A 15,689-nucleotide genomic window follows, 5' to 3' on the forward strand; every position below is an offset into this window, starting at 1 on the left:
AGCAGCTCACGCTCGTACTGTCATTGAAGCAAAAAGATATTAATAACACGTGTTACCGAAAAAATGACATGTTTCATTGAATTGGCAAATGTAAATAAAATGGAAAGATGAATCTCACTAGTTTTTCAACTGCGCTCAAATCATCATCGATGAATTTCTGCATTTTATGCGCCGCGTAGAAACTGCAAAGGTCGTTGGCCGGCAGCTGATGTAGGGTATAATTCTCCATAGTGTTCATCAGGAAAGTTTTCTGGTACAGTCTATACATCACGCTTTTCCTTCTGTACTCCATGAAGGCACTGCGTAAGATTATTAGAAACTGAGAAGGTTAAATGTATGTGCTCTATCCTTAAAATAAAAATGTTTCCCAAAAGCAGTTAATAAGTATGATTTTGGCATCTTGTTTTGTTCTAGAATGATTTCTATGAGGACGTAATGGGCACTGCAATCACGAAAGTCCAATGCAAATTAGTCTGTACTTAAATTATACTCCCTCCGTTCCTTAATATAAACCATATAGTTTTTAGCACCAATATTAACGCACGGCTTGGTGAAGGATGTGAGACCGAGGAAAAAAAGGAAAATCAGGTCATCTTCTCTCTCCCAATCAGATTGCTTCCTAAATCTAAGGGATTGGTTGGGGCATGTGCTATGTACGGTGCGAAGGTTTCCAAACTAATCGCCGTGGGAGCTGATACGTACCTATATTTTGAAATTTTCTTTAGAAATCTATATGGCTTATATTAAGGAACGGAGGGAGTAATATTGAGCAAGGCAAGAATCACGTACTCACAATAGTAGGCCAGGAGTATGCATGGTACTCCTTCGCAATTTAGGAATATCTGGGTCACATCCTTGATAAGATCAAGCGGATTGACATTAATTTTGTTGCATGTGTCCTGGTTTACTCTATTATTAGGGTCCAAGAAGGCCACATTATCAATCCCTCTGGCCATGCACGTTTCTGCCTCCATACTGCATAAGCAAGAAATGATCAATAATTCTTATATTTATCCATAAATACAAGACACAGTGTGACATCGTGTGGCGAGGGTACCTACATAGTCCACAAGGAATGTAACGGAAGGTTGAGTTGGCGCCTCTGATAAAAATTAAACAAGCAGTCCCAGAAGACCCACATTATTTATTCTCTATATGACGAAATATCTCTACTGGGATTCTAACTCTGAACATTAGTTGCTCCTTCTTACCGGTCTCTATTTTGTAATAATCATGCAGTCGACGCAAAGTTGTCGTCAACTGTGCAATCCCATCCGCGTTCTCCAAGAGATCTTTGCCTGCCTCGTACTGGTATGCAAGAGGTGCCTTGTCAAATTCTCTAGTCTTCCTTCCTGTATATCCCGCAATTCTTGCTCTGTCATACCCATGGCTTCGGCTTGTTTCTAGAATTCTATTTTTTCGTGTAGGTACTCGCCAGCCAGCCTGTCTGTTAGAGTTTTTGTTGCTTTGCCATTTGAAGTCCGATGGATATGTGGGTTTCCGTGGTGGGTCATTTAAACCTTTGAACACAGGTATAGTTGTGCTTTCTTGGAGGATGGTTCTGCCAACATGAGCCTTGCATTAGGCTAGTTGTGCTCCCACTCATATGACTTTTCTTCCCATGAGTTTCTGGATCCTAATTTATCAATGGGTTGGACCTTTTTCTTATCCAATAGACCTCCTTTGCGGTGGCAGCAGCTACGGAGAAGGAGATGGATCTCTCCTTAGCGATGGCGTAGGAGAATGATTGCTTCTTTGCGGCGATGGCACAGGAGGTAGTGCCGTAGGATAAGGAGCCCTCCTTGGCGGCGACGGCATAGGAGTCTGTTGCGATGAAACCCTAGGCAGCGTCGAGGAACAACCGTCGTTATTGCCCTCTTCATCCAAAGAGGAATCATTATTACTAAACTGTTTGAACGCCACAAAGCGCCCCCCCTTGTTCCCACCAAGTGTCTTGTTGTCTTCCTCAGGTGGAGGATGGTCAAGCACTAATAACGACCTTGGCGTACCCTCTCGGTATTTCAGCCCCGTGTAGTAGCTGCCCTTCTTGGACGAAATACCAGGCTTGGCCTAGCGCCACCTTAAGAGGGAAGTACTCTTGGGGCCCATACAGCTTGCGGGGAGTGGGTTCATTGATACTGTCCACCGAAAATCCACCGGATACATTGCAGTTGCTTCGTTCTCATCAACCGGGGTTGATCCACACACCATGTGAAAAACGGTTTGTAGTAATGGGTCAAATTTTTTTAGGGGCGGCTGGTGATGGAGCTGCCCCTACAGTGGTATGCTCGGGATCCACGAGACCAGCCGTCCCTACAAATGGAAGAGCAGGGGCGGCTGGTGATACGAGCCGCCCCTACAAATGGGTAGGATTTGTGGGGGCGGTTCACTCACCAGCTGCCTCCGGTGTTTCTATTTGTAGAGGCGAATACCTAGGATTTGTAGGGGCGGCTCAATCACCAGCCGCCCCTATAAATGTCCGCTGTATAAATGGCTGCAGGCCCCTTCTTCTTCCTTGGGTCACTCACTCCAACCCGTGAAAGAAAGGTGGGGAGGCCTTGGGCATCTCCCAAAAATTGCTCTACTAAGGAGGTAAGATTTTGGTCTCAAATCCTTTGGCGGAGAGGTTGCAGAAGGTAAGAAAATGCTATTCCACACTTTTTTTGAAGTTTTAGTGGTTGGTTAGTGAGTAATTAGAGTTTTATTTTTCTCTCTCTTCTATGGTGCTTGAGCTACTTATGAAGCAAATTAGACCCAAGTTTTGAATGTACTAAGATAAATTAGGTAGGGGAACAAGATCATACCCTTATTTGGTCCATGTTTCTTGATTTTAGTGAACAATTAGTTAGTTTTATGGATGTTTCATGTGCATGTAGATCTAGATCTAGGGTTTGTTTTTTTTATTAATTTCGTTTTTATAAATTTATGTTTGATGAAATTGGACTAGGGTTTGCATGAAAGATATTGGGTAAAATATAATTGTTGCTAATTGTTGTCTTTGAAATTGTTTATTGTAATCAACAAATATGTATTTTAATTATTTATGGATAAATGAGCCATTAATTAATTTTCCTCTACCATGGTGTGTTTGTATGCTTCATGTAATTATATTTGATTTATATTCATATATATCTAAAGTATATACAATTATTCTCAAGTAATTATTAATTTAATTCATTTATATATATATATATCTGAATAAGTAGTCCTTTAATGTTTGTTTTGTTGTTGTTGTAAAAGATGGAATACATGAACTCTTGGATGTATGGTTCGTTAAGGTTCAAGGCAGGTTTCCGTGAAGAGATGGATAAATTTATTGAAGCCGCAAAGAAGCATGCAACGACGTTGACAGAGAATAATGATACAATTATTTGTCTCTGTAAAGATTGCAAGAACCGTATGGCATGGACAGATGTGACTATCATCAGATCACATTTGATTATGCGAGGATTTATTGAGAACTATATAGTGTGGATTCATCATGGTGAAACGGTTATTGTTAATGACGAGGATGAGGAATACGACGACGAAACCCTAGAATCATTGTCCCAATATTCAGCAGAGCTTAATGCACGAATGGATTCCGAGTTTGGCAATGAACAAGGTGGTGATGCTGGTGATTGGGATGGTAACGACGAAGGTGGTGTCAATAATGATGGTGGAGCACGTATCGGGGATAAAGATGATTTGGAGGACATGATTCGAGCCCTTGGACCAGAGATTTTACTAAAGAGCCCAAAAGGTGTAGAAAATTTAGAAAGGGTGACAAAAGCATCGAAGGAGACTGTGTATGGTGTTGAAAAAGGCTGTCCGACACATTGGACATTGCTACATTTTGTGCTTGAGCTACTCATCCTGAAGGCTAAGTACGGCTGGTTAGACTGTAGTTTCAATGATCTATTGCATCTCCTGTCATGGGTGCTGCCACAACCAAACTCTGTTTCCGCCAACACGTACCAAGCGAAGAAGGTCATAAGTCCATTGACAATGGGGTTGAAAAATCCATGCATGCCCCAACCACTGTATATTTTTTCGTGGCAAAACGTTCAAGTCACTGGATAAATGTCCCCAGTGTGGGGCCAGCTAGTACAAGAACAATGACCTTTACGGTGGGGACGAAGCCTCCACGAGAAAAAAGAGGAATAAGAAGGGTACAAAAAAGGTGGTACAAGAATCTCAGCCCCTAGAGGACACTCCATTAGGCAACGATGCAAAGCAGAGAAGAATTCCTGCCTTGGTAATGTGGTACCTAACAGTGACCGACCGCTTGAGACGTATCTTCCTAAACCCTAAAGAAGCCGCACTCATGACATGGTGGGATGATGAGCGTAAGGTGGATGATGATAAGATTGCACACCCGGCTGATTATAGTCAGTGGCAAAGGTTCGATGAGAAGCACAAAGAATTCAGCGATGACCCAAGGAATGTACGGTTTGGCTTGAGCACCAATGGAATGAATCCCTTCAATGAGAGGATGAGCGACCACAACACTTGGCCAGTGATCTTGACCATGTACAACATCCCAACATGGTTGTGTCAGAAGAGAAAGTACCTTCTCCTCACTATTCTTATTTCTGGCCCTAAACAACCAGGCATTGATATAGACGTGTTCCTCGAGCCTTTGATGCAAGAAATGGAGAGGCTATGGAGGCATGGGGAGCCAATGTATGATGTGTTCCGAAAGGAGGACTTCATATGTAGAGCAATAATATTTGTTACTACCAATGATTACCCCGCGCTGTTTGCTTTGTCTGGATAGATCAAAGGGAAGACGTGATGCTTGATTTGCTTGGATGGTACTACATGGGTGTACCTGGATGCATCCAAGAAGATAGTTTACCTAAGGAACCGACACTTCTTAAAGACAAGTCACAAGTATCATAGCAAGTTGCTCTTTAGATTTTATGACAACACCCCGAAGATTGAACCCCCTCCAAAGAGACGTCATAACGGAGAACACGTGTATAGAATGGTGAAAAACATACGCGTCGTCTATGGAAAGAAGAATCTAGATGGGACAAACAGAGATAGAAGCACACCTCCTGTCGAAGGCGTACCTTTCAAGAAACAATCGATCTTCTTTCAGTATCTGCCTTATTGGCCAGACTTGGAGGTCTCCCATGCCATTGATGCTATGCACATGTAGAAGAATGTCTTTGAGTGTCTCATTGCTACCTTGATGGACACAGGCAAGTCAAAGGATGGTCTGAAATCATGGAAAGACATGGTGCAACTAAACGTGATGCCACAACTTCATCCGGTACCTGAGGCTAATGGAAAATACACTCTGCTCGCGACGTGCTTCAACCTAACACCAGATGAGAAGAGAGCTATATGCACTTTCCTAAGGGGGGTCAAAGTTTCGACTGGATTTTCAGCAAATGTGAAGAAGCTAGTGTCGATGAAGGATTTATCAATAACACACTGCAAGGCTCACGATTGTCATGTGATGCTGACGGTGTTTCTACCTATTGCAATCAGGGCTATAAAGCCAGAGTTCTTGAAAATGGCCATCACCCGCATGTGCTATTTCTTTTTGAAGATCTCATAGAAGATGATTGGCAAGCAAGAGCTGAGTGACCTACATGAATTTGTGGTGGAGACACAAAACCAACTAGAGATGTGTTTACCTCCTGCTTTTTTGATATAATGCCTCATCTCATGATTCACATGGTTCATAAGATACAGGTGCTGGGCCCTTGCTACTTGCATGAAATGTAGTCCTACGAGCGGTTCATGTCAGTTCTAAGTCAATACGTGCATAATCGAGCATACCCAGAGGGCTCCATGATAGAGGGTTACAGTACTAAAAAAGTCGTCGAGTGCTGTCAAGAGTACCTAAAAGTACAGAAAGGGATTGGTAAACCCGATTCTCGTCACAAGGGTAGGCTGGCTGGGAAGGGCACCAGTGGTAGAAAAGTGTTCATCGACCATAATTACAAAGAGGTGAGTCGGGCGCATTACAATGTCTTGCAGAGTACACAACTAATGCAACTGTACATTGATGAACACTTGGCTATCATTATATCAGAGAGAAATGGTCGTTCGGATGATTGGGTCATGAAATAGCACAAGCAACGACTAACTACATGGTTGAAGGACCAAAATATACCGCTTGGAGAAACCATAGACTCTATTACCATCAGTAGGTTGGCGGAGGGGCCATCGAGATAAGTGACATCTTGGAATGCTTATGACATCAATGGATATACGTACTATACCCACGCAAAGGATAGTAAATATGTGAACCAAATAGCAGCGTTCGAATAGAGGCTCTCGATGGATTAGGGCGAAAGATCCAATACTTTGGCATCATTAAAGAGATATGGAAACTTGACTATGGAAGGAATATAACGGTGACCCTATTTTGATACCGCTGGATCAAACAACACCAACTGAATGAGATTGGACTGAGAGTCTTGGACCTCGAGAATCTAGGCTACCAAGATGACTCTTGGGTGCTCACTTCACGTGTCGCACAAGTTTTCTATATGTCTGACCCACAAAGTAACCTCCCCTCGAAGAAGAAGACAAAGCACGTGGTTGCCTCTGGGAAACAACACATTATCAGAGTTGATGGCGTGGACGATGTTGAGGCTTACAATAACTACGATGAGATGCCGCTATTCACAGACTTTCCTAAGAAGATCAGTGTTGTGAAAAAGAACCTACCCAAAGACATATTACCATGGGAATAAAAATGTGTCAAGGGGAAAGTCGTTACAGCGGGCTAACTAGTTGTTGAACGTGGAGTGTTTGTGTAAGTGTGTGTTTGTAAGACTTCATTTATGCATGCATGTGAGACTATATATTTATGTATGTGTGTAAGACTATATATTTATGTATATGTGTGAGACGACATTTATGCATGTGTGTGAGACTACCCTTTGCAACATCCAGATGAACCTATTTCAACATCCACTCTATTACTACTAAAACTTTATGAAACCAGTTAATACTTTATGAAATGAAGAAATGGTCAAAATAAAAGTAGGAGATCTTGACGAGTTATACAACTTTTATATTCATCACCTTTGCAGCTGAAATCATTTAGTGGTTGAAAATCAGGTTTGAAGCTGTCATGTTCTGAAATTCCAAATTTGAACTATTCAAATTTTGTCAAATAAAAAGATGACCAAAATAAAATTGTAGATAGTGATGTGTTCAATAACTTTTATATTCATCACCTTTACAGCTGAAATCATTTAGTGGTTGAAAATCAGGTTTGAAGCTGTCATTTTCTGAAATTCAAAATTTGACCTGTTCAAATTTTGTCAAATAAAAAGATGACCAAAATAAAAGTTGTAGATAGTGATATGTTCAACAACTTTTATATTCATCACCTTTACAACTGAAATCATTTAGTGGTTAAAAATCAGGTTTGAAGCTGTCATTTTTTGAAATTTAAAATTTAAACGGTTTAAATTTTGTCAAATAAAAAGATGACCAAAATAAAAGTTGTAGATAGTGATGTGTTCAACAACTTTTATATTCATTACCTTTACAGCTGAAATCATTTATTAGTTCAAAATCAGGTTTGAAGTTATTATTTTCTGAAATTCAAAATTTGAATTGTTCAAAATTAGTGACAAAGATAGATGACTAGACTAAAATAATAGAGCATGATTTTAGAAAATTTTAAGAAAAAAACCCATCACATTTGGAGTTAGTATGAGAGAGAAAAACTAGTTACAAATTTCAGCCACAGATTAAAAAGAGAAATCACACTTGTTCATCATTGATCATCATGAATAGTTGTGATTTTTCTTTTTAATCTCTGGATAAAATTTGTAACTAGTCTTTCTCCTTCGTACTAACTCCAAATTTGAAGGTTTTTTCCTAAAATTTTCTAAAATCATGCCCTATCAAGTTACTATGTTGATTTGGTCATTGTTTTCGTTTGACAAAGTTTGAACAATTCAAAATTTTAAATTAAAAAAAATGACAAGTTCTAACAAGATTTTGAAACACCAAATGATTTCAGCTGAAAAAGTGATGAATACCAAAGTTGTATAATTCATCAAGATCTATAACTTTTAGTTTGGTCATTTCTTTACCTGACAAAGTGATAGTAAATATTGTTCACAAATCAACATGTCTCTCGTATAGTTTATGAAACTATGAGTGATATGTGGATTTGTGAACAATATTTACTAACACTTTGTTAAATCAAGAAATGATCAAAATAAAAGTTGTAGATAGTGATGAGTTCAACAACTTTTATGTTCATGACTTTTCTAGTTGAAATCATTTAAGGTTTCAAAATCTTGTTTGAAGTTACCATTTATTGAAATTCAAAATTTAAACTTTTCAAATTTTGTCAAATGAAAAGATGAACAAAATATAAGTTGTACATCTTGATGAGTTCTACAACTTTTATGTTTACAAAATTTTCATTTGAGGTCATTTCGTGTGCTAAAATTCTATTAGTTGTTTTGAAATTAAAATTTTCAATTTTTAAAATATTGTTTTTGTAAAGAACAAAATATAGAATTATATCTATATATATACTAAAATTGTTTATATATACATATATTTATATACATAGAATAATAAAAAAACTAATATATAAATTTACATTGTGTTCTTTATATATTTATGAATTATAGAATTAGTAATTAAAATAAATTGAAAAATATTTGTAGGGGCGGCTAACTCTGGAGCCGCCCCTACAAATGAACTTTGGTATATAAACCAGAGCCCGCGAGCAGGCAAAAAATTTTCTAAGTCCGGGCGCTATTCTCCTCCATGACGCCGGCAGGCTATCGCCTCTGTGCCCTACCTCCGCCGCCTCTGTGCCCTACCTCCACCGCTTCCGTGCCCTACGTCCATCGCGCCGTACATCCCTCGATCCGCCTCTAACCCCCGGTCCGTCTCCTGCCCTATGCGCCACCGTTCCCCCCAGCGACTAGGGTTTCCACCGCCGTTCCCCTTCCCACGGCAGCTAGGGTTTCCGCTACCGGTGCCCGTGCGCTTTCCCTCCGCCGCCTCTGTGCCCTACCTCCACCGCCTCCGTGCCCTACCTCCGTCGCACCGTACCTCCCCCGATCCGCCTCCAACCCCCGGTCTGTCTCCTGCCCCGCGCGCCACCGTTCCTCCTGGCGGCTAGGGTTTCCGCCACCGTTCCCCTTCCCATGGTAGCTAGGGTTTCCGCTGTAGGTGCCCGTGCTCCCTCCCCGGTGGCTCTGGTACCTAGCCCGCCGTGCGTTCCGATGTCCGCTCTCCCTCCACCGACCCTAGTGCTGGTGTGCCTCGATGTCCCTGCTCCCTCCCCGACGGCTATGGTACCCGCCGTGCACTCTAATGTCCGCTCTCCCTCCGCTGGCCCCGGTGCTGGTGCGCCCCGACGTCCCTGCTCCCTCCCTAGTGGCTCTGGTACCCGCCGTGCGCTCCAGTGTCTGCTCTGCCTCAGCTAGCCCTGGTGCTGGTGCGCCCCGACGTCCCTGCTCCCTCCCCCGACCATTTGAAAGTCCATCGCCCACTATTGGCTTATAAGTAAGTTGCTTCTTTAGCATGAGATCATTGATAATATTATGGTGTTCAATCTTTTTTCCCCGTAATATTATGGTATGCACTAATAATTAAAGCAATGGCCAATGGAGCATGAATATTCTGTATTAAGTCAATTCTCCCGTATCTCTCGTAGTATACTGCTGCCGTTGTTTTGTAGTTTATCTATCGGTGTTTTAGCAGTAAATGGGACACATATTTTTATACTAGTTCAAATAAGAGGTGTCATGTGTCATGATGTTTTATATTCAGGTTAATCGTGAGTAGAAGGGTTGCAACTATTGTCTATTATAGGTATTGGCGTATTGCTATAGATGGCTCCGTAGCTCTTCTTGTAAACTATGAAATAAGGGTAAAGATATAGTCTTATCTTGATTGGTTTACAAGTTGGTTATAGTCTGTTACAAAAAAACCAATCATTTTTAATGTATATATATCTTGGTTATGCCTTATCTGCTAAGTCAATGATGTAACCTGAGCCAGATTTGCTCTTGGCCAATCGACCTACTCTACACCCTCCTAAGAGTCATTTATGACCCTCCTGAGAGTCATTTATGTCTCTAAGCTCATACCTGCTGTGCTTCTTCTCCCAACTAGATCACCAGCCAAATCACTATTAGTGTATCCCACTATTTCTTCCTCCTTTCCACCTTGAGTATGCACCAACCCAAGATTCACAGTTCCCTTTAAATATCTCAGTATCTGCTTTACTACTCTTTGATGCTTCACAATAGACTTCTCCATGTACCTACTGTCCATCCCAACTGAGATAGACAGATCAGGCCAGGTAGGCAACCAATATCTCAAACCAATGACCCTCCTGTACTCAATGGCATCAACTATTTCTCCACCCTTATCGTCATCTAGTTTAGCTCCTAGATCCATTGGGATCTTGGTAGGATTGCAATCCTCCATACCAAACTGACTCAATACTTTCTTAGCATAGCTAGACTGTTTGAGTGTGACAAAATCTTTCTGCTGATCAACCTCAATCCCAAGATAGAATGAAAGTAGCCCCAAATCACTCATCTCAAACTCTGAGGTCATTTGTTTCTTAAACACATCAATCTCTGCAGAATCCTCTCCTGTCACTATCAAGTCATTAGGTAAAGTTTCCTGAAAAATTCACTCCTATAGGACTGCATTAGACAACAGTAGAGAGTGCAGAGTGGAAGTGTACCTGTCCATTCACAATGAGTGAAACTAGGACATACTTCTTGTAAGCTTCTACAGCAATCACGTTCAACATTGACATTGGGGCAGTAACAGACTAAAAATAATACCTCAGTAAACATCAGATGCAATCCAAGTAGCTAACTGCATCACCAACACTGTATTATTATGGTGCTTCAGTCTTAAATTGCTTTCTAGATTGGCATGCTCGCTTGCTTCCACGCACCCATCTGGTTCGTCCTCCGCTGTTGCTAAGCCGGAGACCCAAGAGGCAGTATCAAGGATACTAAAATATGCTGAAGACAAGGAGAAGGGCTCATTCAATCCTTCCAGAGAGAGGGACGAGCTTAGCCTTGGCTTGGGAAACAAGGAACACATAGGCTGCACCAGGGGCTAGGGAAAAGGATGACCTGGAAGCAAGGATTCGAAGAGGACAGGCACATATACAAGAAACATGGTAGAGATAGGGAGACTAATCTTGAGCTCCAAGTGAAGGCTCTAGTTGCGAAGGCGCTGGAGGAGCAAGGACTGTCTATGGAGCCACAGATATTAATGATGCTGCCGGGAGAACTGGTATTAGTTTGTAGCCCTCCGAAAGTTCCTAGCAGCCAAGGTTCCACTGCAGCCACAACCCTCGTCGATCGCATACGGGAACGAACTAGTTGCACCTTGGTGTTTCTCAGCGGCCGACAGAACATTATGATGGGGGTGGCAACGGGTGTGGCACATCCTCCCGATGGCTTACAGCACAATAATAAGATACCGCCGGACTACACTAGGGTTGAGGTGCATACCTTGAAGCCCAAGTTCATGCAGTGGAGGATAGACTATGCAACTCATAAGGGGCTGGTGTTACTCGGAGACGTAATGGGGCAGTTCATCCTCTGGCAGAAACGGGACATTATATTGACTGCTTCTTCGCCGCATCCCCCTCTCCCAAATTTGGAGCAAGTTGTTGAGGTCGGGGAGATATTTTCACCATCTCATGACCACCACATTCCTGAGATGCCACATTCTTCCCAGCCTCCTAGCGAGCATGTGCCTAATAAGCCACAACCTTCTCCAGCTCGTACCGAGCAAGTGCATGATGAGATGCCATAGTCTTCTCAACAAGCATAGCCGATACATGAACAACAAGTGCCTCCTGAAGAAGGTGATGCACAAGAAGATGAGGACGTGTCTGAATGGGAACTTTAAAAGAAGCATCCAATCACCATAAGACCAATTTATGTTCTGATGAAAGACATCTTGTCGGTGCACAAGTGGTATTCCCATGACCAGTTCAAGTCTGTGAACCAAGTTAAAAAGTCCCATCACGGGCTTCTGAGGAGGCCATCACTAGCAAACTCCACCAAATAGCAAAGCAGTATCCAAATGTTGATGCCATCAAATGGTCAAAGGATTGCCCAAAAACATATGAAAGAGGCAAGCCCTTCCTACCAAACCAGGACATCCAACGCCTACCACTTGGAATGAGAAGGTTCCATGATTGGTACTTGCGTGTTCTCCCAATGAGCATAGACCTCGTACAAGCATGCTTCCCCACTGGCACATTTGGAAGCCCAGCCGAGAAAATTGTCTTTGACTTCAATGACATGCAGACATGCTTTCACCTTGGAGCAATGGAGATGAATCTAATTCGCACGTGGTGCCTGTAAGTCCTTGTCCTCCCAATATGATATGACTATAATCTTTGAATTTTGTTGTAACTAACCCACGCCGTGATTTGTAGAATGCAAGTGCACATTGTAAAAGAAATGCCAAGTGTGAAAGCTAGGTATATAGACCCGCAAGCTATAGCACGAACACATTTTAATTACCCTAAACAGTGGAAACTGGATGACAAAGAGCTAGCTGTTGGAAAGACCATTCGGGAGAAAGAGCACATCCGTACAAAGAAACTAAGGGAAGAGTCCCTTAAGGTTTCGGCATACATTGCCCTGGCTTTTAAAATTCTCCAACAACACTCTACTATATGGCTACCATACAACTTCGAGTAAGTTCAACTCTATACTTAAAGCTTTGTTCGATATATTTTATTCGATGCAAAAGAGCTTATCTAGTTCTATGATTAAATCCATGCAGCAACCACTGTATTTGTATAGACGTCGATGTCGGAAGGAGCATGGCATGGGTCTTTGATTCAATAGATAGGGACTCGGTGACATACAAAGACTTCATATCGGTTCTCAAGACGTATACATATCGACAATCCTCATTAGCTTATATGTTTGTATACATACTTGTTATGTTCACTTTTGGATACTAACAAGTTGTATTTGCTAAAATAATTCAAACAGAGCATTTAGGTTCTTTGTCACTACACATCATAGAAGGCATGATCCAGTAAGGAAGGAAAAGCTGGTTATAAAAACACTATGTGCGGTAAGTGTAACTTACTTCTTCAGTACTCTATTACATGGCTGTTAAAAGCATTACTTAACATTTCCATATGCAAAACACACAATGCCCAAAGCAGAAGCCTTGGAGTGTACATTGTGGATACTATGTATGTTCTATGATGAGTAACACCGGTGCCTACAGGATACACCCCTTAAGGGTAAGTTTGAACCTCTTCACCCGTAGTATAAAAACTTCATACATAGTTTGAAATACTAAACCGAAACTTGTTCTCTTGTAGTGGAAAGAAGAGAAAGAAATGAAAAGTGACCCATACAAGGATGACCAACTCTTAGAGCTCGTCGGCGACCTTTGCAACTTCATATTAGACCAGATTATACACGTCAAAGGCACCTACCATGATCGAGAGTCTGACTTAGGTAGAAATCCTCAGTACCAATACCTTCGTGAGACTGAAAGGCTAGCTCTAGGATATTGATAACAATGTGTATGGAATTTGATATTGGTTTTATCTTGTGAATTATGTCTATTTAATGATGGATTGTATATATTCTTGTGAATTGGACTTGTAATTATAGTTTATATAATACTTTTGTGCTTGTAGTTTATATAATACTCTTGAGCAAACACGGTTCAGAACATTGGTCGCGGGGCGTTCGGCGGGACATTGAGTGAACGCGGTTCGGAACGTTGATCGCTCACTCGCAACGTGAAAGCGGGAATATGCGGAAACAAATAGGACGGTTCTGGTCAAATTTGAATTGTAAATTTGAAATTTTTTTGGTGGGAAAATATACTGTAGGGGCGGTTCTAGATTGAACCGTCCCTACAAATAGGTATCTACCACCCCTACAAATCAATTTGTAGGGGCAGCTAATAACACCAGCCGCCCCTACAAACCAATTTGTAGGGGCGGTCTGGGAACCGTACCTACAAATGCATGATTTGTAGAGACGATTTGGTAGGGCGGCTGGCCAAACCGCCCCTACAAATGGTCTTGAGCCGCCCCTACAAACCCTTTATGTAGTAGTGACAACAACTGCCCTGGGTGTCACAGCTGTTTGATGTCACATCATGTGATGCCCGAGCAATACCCATTCTTGCCGTGACGATCTGTTCAATCTTCCACTCAAAATCGACACTCATGAAAGTCTTAACCTTGTCCACGATTTGCTCCACCCTTCTCTTTTCCACGGCCGCTCGTTCAGCAGCAACCCTCGAGCGGCTCTGGTATGTTGTTCGGTCATCCTCGAGTGCAATCTTCCAAGGAACAACACCGCCCCTCTTGTGTGTCTAGAATGCTCCTTGTTTCCAAAGTGCATATATAGGTCAGCACGTCCCTCTCCGTGTTGGATTTGAACCTCCCTTGGGCAGCCTCATGCACTGGGACAACCCTGTTGATGAGCTCCTACATTGATTTTCTACCCCCTGGTGAGAGTGATCTGTCGTCGTTGTAGGATGCCCCTCTCTCTAAAATGGACCTCTTTCCCCAGACTAGCTCATCATTGTCGGTTCAAAACCGGCCTTCACTGTCGGATTTTGAACCGATAGTGGCATACCGGCAGTGATGGGGGCTAGCATCACTGCCGATAACTTCAAACCGCCAGTGATGAGCAATGAACATTGTCGGTTCCTGGCACCACCTAGCACTGTCCATATGAGCCAACACTGCCGCCTTGTGGCTCGAGCCAACAGTGATGCCCAAGCCGACACTGCTGGTTTGTGGCTCAAGCCGACAGTGATGCTCAAGCTAACACCGTCGGCTAGTGGCTCTAGCCGGCAGTGTTGAGCCAGCCAACACTATCGGTTGGTGGCTCTAGCCGGTTGTGTTGGTCGAGCCATCACTGCCGGATGGTGGTTCAAGCCGGCTGTATTGGTGAAGGAAACATTGTCGGCTGTTCTCTCAAACCGGTAGTGATGGCTTCAACAACACTGCCGGCTTGATGAGGTGTGTAGTAAAAATGGCTTGGTACTAGCCGGCAGCGATTTTTTTCGCATTTTATTGTTTTATATAATTTATTTATATTTTTTTGGTGGAATTGGGTTTCGTTTCATATTTGCTAGTAGACCAACAAATCCATCAACATTAAACATTACAAATCCCACGCGATTTATATTACAAATGAGACGTTATAATGAAAAAGTACTAATAAAAGATGACGACATGATCACAAGTCCATCAAGATTCCCTATCACAGTAATCTATCGGTGGCAGCTCTTTCATATAACTTGTTGTCCTTGCTCTTGGCCCGAAAAAGGGAGAATACCCCATTTTTACTACACACCTCGTCCAAGATGAAGCCTGCTAGCGCATCCTAGAATCCTCGGATCTCGGGTTCTAACAGGCAGCGGTGCTTAATTTTTTTGCCGCTGTCTCGAAATCAACAAATGTAAGAAAAACAGTAATTTGTTTTATGGAAATACATGAGATGGGAAGGATACACACCAGTTCATCTGAGGTTTTTGTTTTCCTGCCGATGTAATGGTACATTGTCCACATTACGTAGAATCCGCATTCGTTGTTCGCCATTGGCTGCTCTAGGGTATCCATTTCCATGCGGAAAATCTCGAATGGGGGCGTCGAGAGCCCATCCACTTTTGCCTTGACACTGTCATATAATGTGTAAAATAAAAAATATGAGAAT

This window comes from Miscanthus floridulus, chromosome 10, assembly GCF_019320115.1.
Source record: "Miscanthus floridulus cultivar M001 chromosome 10, ASM1932011v1, whole genome shotgun sequence".
Lineage (NCBI taxonomy): Eukaryota > Viridiplantae > Streptophyta > Magnoliopsida > Poales > Poaceae > Miscanthus > Miscanthus floridulus.